Source organism: Pyrus communis, chromosome 13 (assembly GCF_041283825.1).
Source record: "Pyrus communis isolate YQ-2024b chromosome 13, ASM4128382v1, whole genome shotgun sequence".
NCBI lineage: Eukaryota > Viridiplantae > Streptophyta > Magnoliopsida > Rosales > Rosaceae > Pyrus > Pyrus communis.
The window spans coordinates 12,709,893-12,716,503 of record NC_142577.1 but is presented as its reverse complement, the minus strand read 5'-3'; positions in this window follow the sequence as shown (position 1 = coordinate 12,716,503).

Sequence of the window (6,611 nt, the reverse complement as noted above, 5' to 3'; positions counted from 1 at the left end):
ACTAGCAAAAGCTAAGTGTGGGGGAATTTGATAGGAGCATATTTAGGCAACTTAGTTGGCTTGTTCTTGTGCATTTACGTTGTTATTTCTTAGTTCTTTAAGTCTTTTAAGTTATTTTCGTATGTTTTTAGGTTCTAAGGGCTAAAGGAGCAAAGAAGTGCATTTTGGAGCCTTTTGGAGCACTTTTGGGCTAAGGATGGATAGCTTATGTTTGGAGCAAAAGGAATGGACGAAATTGAAGACCTAATTGAGTTAGGATTCCTAATCACAAGAGGATTCCTAATCACAAGAGGATTCCTAATCAAATGAGGAATCCTAGTCAAAGAAGGTTTCCTACTTGAAGTAGGAAAGTTAAGCCAAGGTGTCCTATTTTGGTTTAATCTTTCCTAATCCTTAAAGACTCCATGTTCAGCAATATCAAGGACTTCTACCTATTCTAGGTCACAAAACAATGTCCCTTGCAACATTAAAGCCCTTGCCGTGTGTCCCTTGGTGTTTCCCTTCCTTGCCGTGCAAGGAAGGGCCTTGTTTCCTGTTTTAAACCACTTAAACACCTTCCTTTTTCATATCAAGCTCAGCCATAACTCACATACCCTTTTATATTCCAAAGTTCTTGCCTAATTTCAGAAATAAATGACATTCCCCTTTTCACAATTGACTGCCGCAAGTCACTTCCCATTTCCTTCAATTTCTGAATTTGTGTTTCCTATTCTTGAAGGATTTAGAGTTATTTCCTTTCCTAAACTAAGTAATAAAGCCTTAGGATTCTTTCTTCCTTATAAAAACCCCTATGCCGCACCTTTATGACCCTAATCCCCCTTCCACACAACCTGCCTTCATTCACAGAAAATCACATCCTTTGCCGCAGCCTTTCCAGCTTTCCCCCTTCATAAAACAATCAGCCACACTTCCACATGCATTCCCTCTTTAATCATTCACTCCCTAGCTGTCATTCCACATGCATTCCCTCTTTAATCATTCAACCACACTCTCTCCCACACATTCACTCCCATTTCTCTCCCATGAACCCTTTTGTGCCGTGCATAACATTCCCATTTCCAGCTTTCCCCCTTCATAAAACAATCAGCCACACTTCCACATGCATTCCCTCTTTAATCATTCACTCCCTAGCTGTCATTCCACATGCATTCCCTCTTTAATCATTCAACCACCTATAAATAAACATCCTTGTTGCAGCCACAAACCATTCATTCATACACACTTCACACCATCACAACCCTTGTGTGCCGTGCACTCCCATTCCACATTCCAGCTTTCCTACAACCTGGCAGCACCACTCCAACCACTCCCCATCCCTCCAAAACACTACCCTACCATCACACATCCATTCCTCCATACAAATACCACCCCAAAACCTGTCCTTAGACCTTGTGCCACAACAAAGAGAAGGAGAAGAGGGCCTAAACGTTCATACAATTCAAGTTTGAGTTGTTGGAATTTTTAGGTGTTTTCTCTCCTTGATTTCAATGGTTAAATTTACTTATCTTTGTCTTGTATGTATGAGGAACTAAACCCCCTTTGGCTAGGGGGGATTTGAAACCATGATCATGCTTGCTATATGATTTGATTACCTCTAATTGCGTTTCATAAGTTGTGAATTCAATTTACTTATCTATTTGAATTAAACTGATTTGTGTATGTTGGTTGAGAGTGCACGCTTAATTATCATGCGTAAATCTAATGCTAGGATATAAGAAAGTTTCTCCTAATCGTTACAAACTTATATTCACAAGTAGTAAAAGTTGATGACCTCAATTGCGTTAAGTAAATTCTTGGCATAAGTTTCATGCAATTCATAGTAACGAATGCTTCGTCAATGCTTATGGTTTTCAAAGAACTTAATGATTCTTGCTTGTATCTCTATTATGCAATTCATGTAGGGAACTTGTGGGGAATACTTTGGGTTGTCGTATGCAATCATCCAATTCAATAACGTTAGGAAAATCTGAGGGTTAATTAGTGCAATTCACGGTTAATCTGGGGCGTTGAGAATTCATGGGTTATTGAAAAGCAATTAGAAATCGTTTTGTGTGCAAGTATGGCATGTGTGGGGATGAACCCCTTAGCTATTCCATCATCTATTGATTCATCACAATTTGTCTTACAATCTGTTTTCTTTACAATCTGTCCATTTAATTTAATTTCGTCCAAACACAATCCCCCCATATTTTGTTAAGTCTTAGTCATTACAAGCTATCTTATTTTGTGTTTTTAAGTATTTGGAGTCTTGTGGACTTGTTTTGAGTTTTTGATTGAGTTAAGTGTTTTAAAGGTTAGTTTTATTTATTTGAGTCAGTTTAAAGTGTTTAGCACCCCTAGTTAATCCCCGGTTAGAACGATCCCTACTTACATCATTACTACATTTGTCACAAATAGGGTTTAATTTGTGTGTCACATTCGTAACGCATCAACGGGGGTCGAGGATGTGTGAAAAATTGGTTGGAGTGGGCCACAGCGTGGTTGCTGCCGTAGGACTGCTTGGCGCGGTGGTGGCTGGCTGGGCCAGGAGCGGCTCGGCTTGGGTTGAGTTGATGGGCGTTGGATTGAGGAGGCTCGGGCTCGTGCTGGAATGGGAGGAAGGGAGGTGCGGGCCTCCTTCGTGGGTTGGATGACTGGGCTTGGGCCCACGGGAAAAGTGGAAAAGGGAGGTGCGAGGACGCCAACCCCTGCTCTGTGGTATTGGGCCGTGAGGCCTGCGGGTCGAGAGAGAATAGACCAAGCCGTGAGGCCTGGCATAGCTGTTGGGTTCTTGCGGCTTAGATCTTCAAAAAATATATATTTTTTTGGGTAGCCATCTAATAAAATTTTTCTTATGCCTTTGTAGAATTTCTTTGATCATGTTTTCTTCAAGCCACAAGGGTGTTGATGGTGTTCCACCGTTGTATTGTTAAGGCTAGTCTTTGAGTAAGGGGGGCTACTTCAAGGCTTCTCACTTCAAAATTAGCTTCGATGATTCATTTAGAGACTTTCTCGAGGCGTGTAGGCATGCCATTCCATGGGGGGTGCGTGTGAAGTAAGTCAAGGAAGTTGGCAGCAGTGAGCCATGTGGTGGGGATCAGAAAGCCCTCAAGTTCTATCCTTATTAGTTTGTGTTGGGATTTACTCTTCCCATGTCATGTTTTTTCCAAGAGGTGCTCTACTCCAGGAAGTGCGCCCCTACCCAATGTTCTCCTAATGCGGTTTGCGGGATTGTGGGATTTCACAATCTAAGCCAATTCTTTGAGTTGGATTTGATTGTCAACAAATTTTGGTATTTCTTTGACATTAGCCAGATTGAAGGAGTTGGGCAACTACGATCTCGCCATAGGCTCTTTGACCACTCGAGCAAGGGAGACCATGACTAGGCCAATGAGACTTTGGAGATAAGCGGAGAATGAGAGTCTGATTCTTCTCCTAAGCTGTGTGTTCTGACTGTTTTCATCTTCGGTAAGTAGACTGCTTAGTCCTTTGGCTACTTTGCACTTTTGCTTGGTTGTCTTTCGATTTACTAATCGTCTTTCTCCATTTTCATAGATTCGGAATTCGGCTCGACCCGTAAAACTTCTCGAAATATGAAGAAGGTACATATTGCCCTTGGCATTCTTTTCGAGTATCATAAGTGGCGTTGGCTGCTTAGTCATCCTTGTCGAGAGAAAGATGGGTTGCCCCTGAGAAAGGAGATAAAGTGAATCAAGGCTGAGGTGTTGGCTCGTCCGATCATTGTAGTTGAGCTTGTCGCGCATGAAGGTGGGAAGAAGAGTTTTCCCTAGCCTGCTTAGGAAATGCCGGTTGGGAATAAACCAAAGACTTATTCAGCTGCTGGCGAAGGTTCGTCGGCTGCTCTTAAGCTAGTGATTGACTTAACTTCCCTTAAGGGCGAAAAAGATGAGGTTGCTAGATCTGCGCCAGTGGCACCTGCTGCTTCGAAGGTGGCTAGTTCGATTGCTAATAGGATTGCTCAGTGTAGGAGTTCTGCCGTGCCCTTAATACTAAAATTTATGTCCAAGCGTTCGTTGGGGGCTAAGTTTGGTTCACCTTCGGAGAGACTTATTACTATGAAGAGCAATAAGGTGGACTTTGCTGCTAAAATGGCACTAAAACCCACTCCCCAAGCTGCTGCGACTAATTCATCAGCTGAGAAGAAGGAGACTGTTTGTGTGGGCAGTCGTGAACAATCCACTAAGCCTGTTTCTGAGGAAGTCGTTGAGATTTGTGTACTTTTAAGACTAGATCTGCTTAAGGACATAGATGTGTGTGCCAAGTTTGTTGATGGCGTTAAATGGGTTGTTGGCCCAAGTTCCTTTGTGAAGCATATATCCGAGTATAAGAAGACTGCTCTGCTGGCTATTATACAGAAAATAGTGATTCTAGCAGCCGAGTCTATGCTCCTTGATCAAGAAGACACCAAGGTTGCCAAGGAGGTGGCGAGGACTGTGGTAGCCGAAGCTTACTCCTCAGTTGAGAAAGTCAAAAGGTTAGAATCTGAGCTTGCTGCTTTGAAGGGGTCTAATATCTCTGCCTGCACTTGTCAGAAGATCATGGATTTGAAGACTAAGCTTGACGCGATCCAAGTTAAGCATGAAAGTGCAGATAAGGAGATCGGGTGTTACATACATCAGATTTAAGACCTTGAGCGTGTTATCTTTGAGTTTTGCTTTGCTGCTTACGCAAAAGATGAAGAACTGATCTCTACTTACAACCAAGTGATCCACTTCAAGAAGGTCGTTGATAGGCTCGAACCTCAAGTGTTGGAACTCCAAGGTGCTTTGAAGATCAACAACAGTCTAAAAAATGAAGTGGAGAAGCTGCAGCGGGTCCGTGCTGGTCTGCTTGAGGAGAATGAGCAGTTGAAGGGTGAGAAAGCTGGGTTTGAGGCTTCACTTACTCAGAGTCAAGCCGATTTCTACAAGCTGAGTTATGTAGACCATCTTTTTGGGAGGCCATTTGACTTTGAGTTTGTTGGTAAAGTCTTCGAGACCTTCTTTATTTCTTCAGAAAACTTGCTTGCCTTTATTGAGCAGTTGGGGGTGAAGCACCGGATAGTGCCGCTGCTGAGGGTGTCACAGCTGCTGAAGGTGTGGTGACCAAGTAGATGTGGAGTGTCCAAGCTGCTGAAGAATAGTCTTCTAAGTAGTCTTTAGGATTTTCTTTGTTTTCCTTGTTGCTTTTTTGCCTTGCTTGAACTCCTTCGGTCTTTGATAGTCGTTGATCAATTTTGCTAGAAAGCTTAATAAACTTGTTTCCTTCGTTTTTCTCCATCTTCGCTTATTTTGTTTATGCCCTAACCTTAGACTTTATAGACCAGTGGCAGGAGTGCTACTTTTCTATAAGCAGACAGGCCTGCGTAGCCTATGCAGTCATAGGTGTTGGTGTAGAACTTTGCAAAGTTGTTAGCCATAGCGTCGGCAGCCGGACGCCTTACTTACAAAAGCAGATAAGTCCACGTGACCACTTGGCTGTTAACCTTGGCTTTCTCCAATTCCATAGGTTGTGTAGCAAGTATTACAACACTTTAAGACTTGGTGTAGGTTGTTCTATGCTTTGGAAGAAATGAAGCCCATTGACTGTGTAGCATGTTGGCAATGGATAAAGCTTCGTATATGCTCGCCAACTTTTTTAACCTTTCATAGAAATGTGTGGTTGTGTTTATTGTTCGAAGAGCAAGCCGTAGACAGTTTTCTGGAAACCGTAGGCTACCTTAGTGCACTCGGTGGCAGCTTTAAGGTTCCAGGGCAGCCGTCTATAGGGCGTACTGTGTAATAAGCCTTTTCCATCTCTAGGGCCCGATTCCCTGTGGATTAGGCCAAGAAACCCAAAATCCTTTAGTTAGCTAAGTCTTGAAAAGGACCGTTGTGGCTACTTCTAGGAATTCCGATGCAAGCCATTGTGCATCTAGTTATACTAGGGCAGCTCGGCTCATCCACGTCTGGATATTCGGAGTGTAAAGTTTATCCTCCCACTTTGGAGAGCAGACCTATGTGGGCGTCGGGGAATTGGTTTACCCTCTTGCACTGGAGAGCATGGTTGGTCTTTTGGGGGTGCAAATCCTACGATGAGTCCCTAAGAAGGTCGTGGTTTTATTTTAAAGTTCAGGAGTGATCAGTTGTTGTAAACATGTAGTCGAGCCAAGTTGCAAATTACTTCTGAATTCCTCATTGAAAAACGAGTGAAACGAACAAAAACTTAGCTGTAAAGTAGAGAATGCATAACAACTGGATAATCCTCGGCTTGCGAGGTTGTGCCCGTTGAGCTACTTGAGTTTTTCAGGCTTTGATGTAGTGGGAGGTCACACATGGTACTTCCACAGATTGTTGGCATTCCATTGCTTTTCGATCTCTTTGTCGTTCATGGTGGCGAGGGTGTAAATACCTTTACCGCCTATTTTGCTGATCTTGTACAGACCTTCTCAGATAAGATCCATCTTTTTGGAGCTTTCTCTGCAAATAATGATGAAGGATTTTCTCAGGATTAGATCTTTGGGCTGGAACTACTGAATCTTGGCTATTTTGTTGTAGCTGGAGAGGAGTTACTGCTGGTAGGCTGCAATGCGGGTGATGGTCTGGTCGCACTTCTCCTTTGTCAGATCTAGGCTTGTGGCCATCTCCTTATTG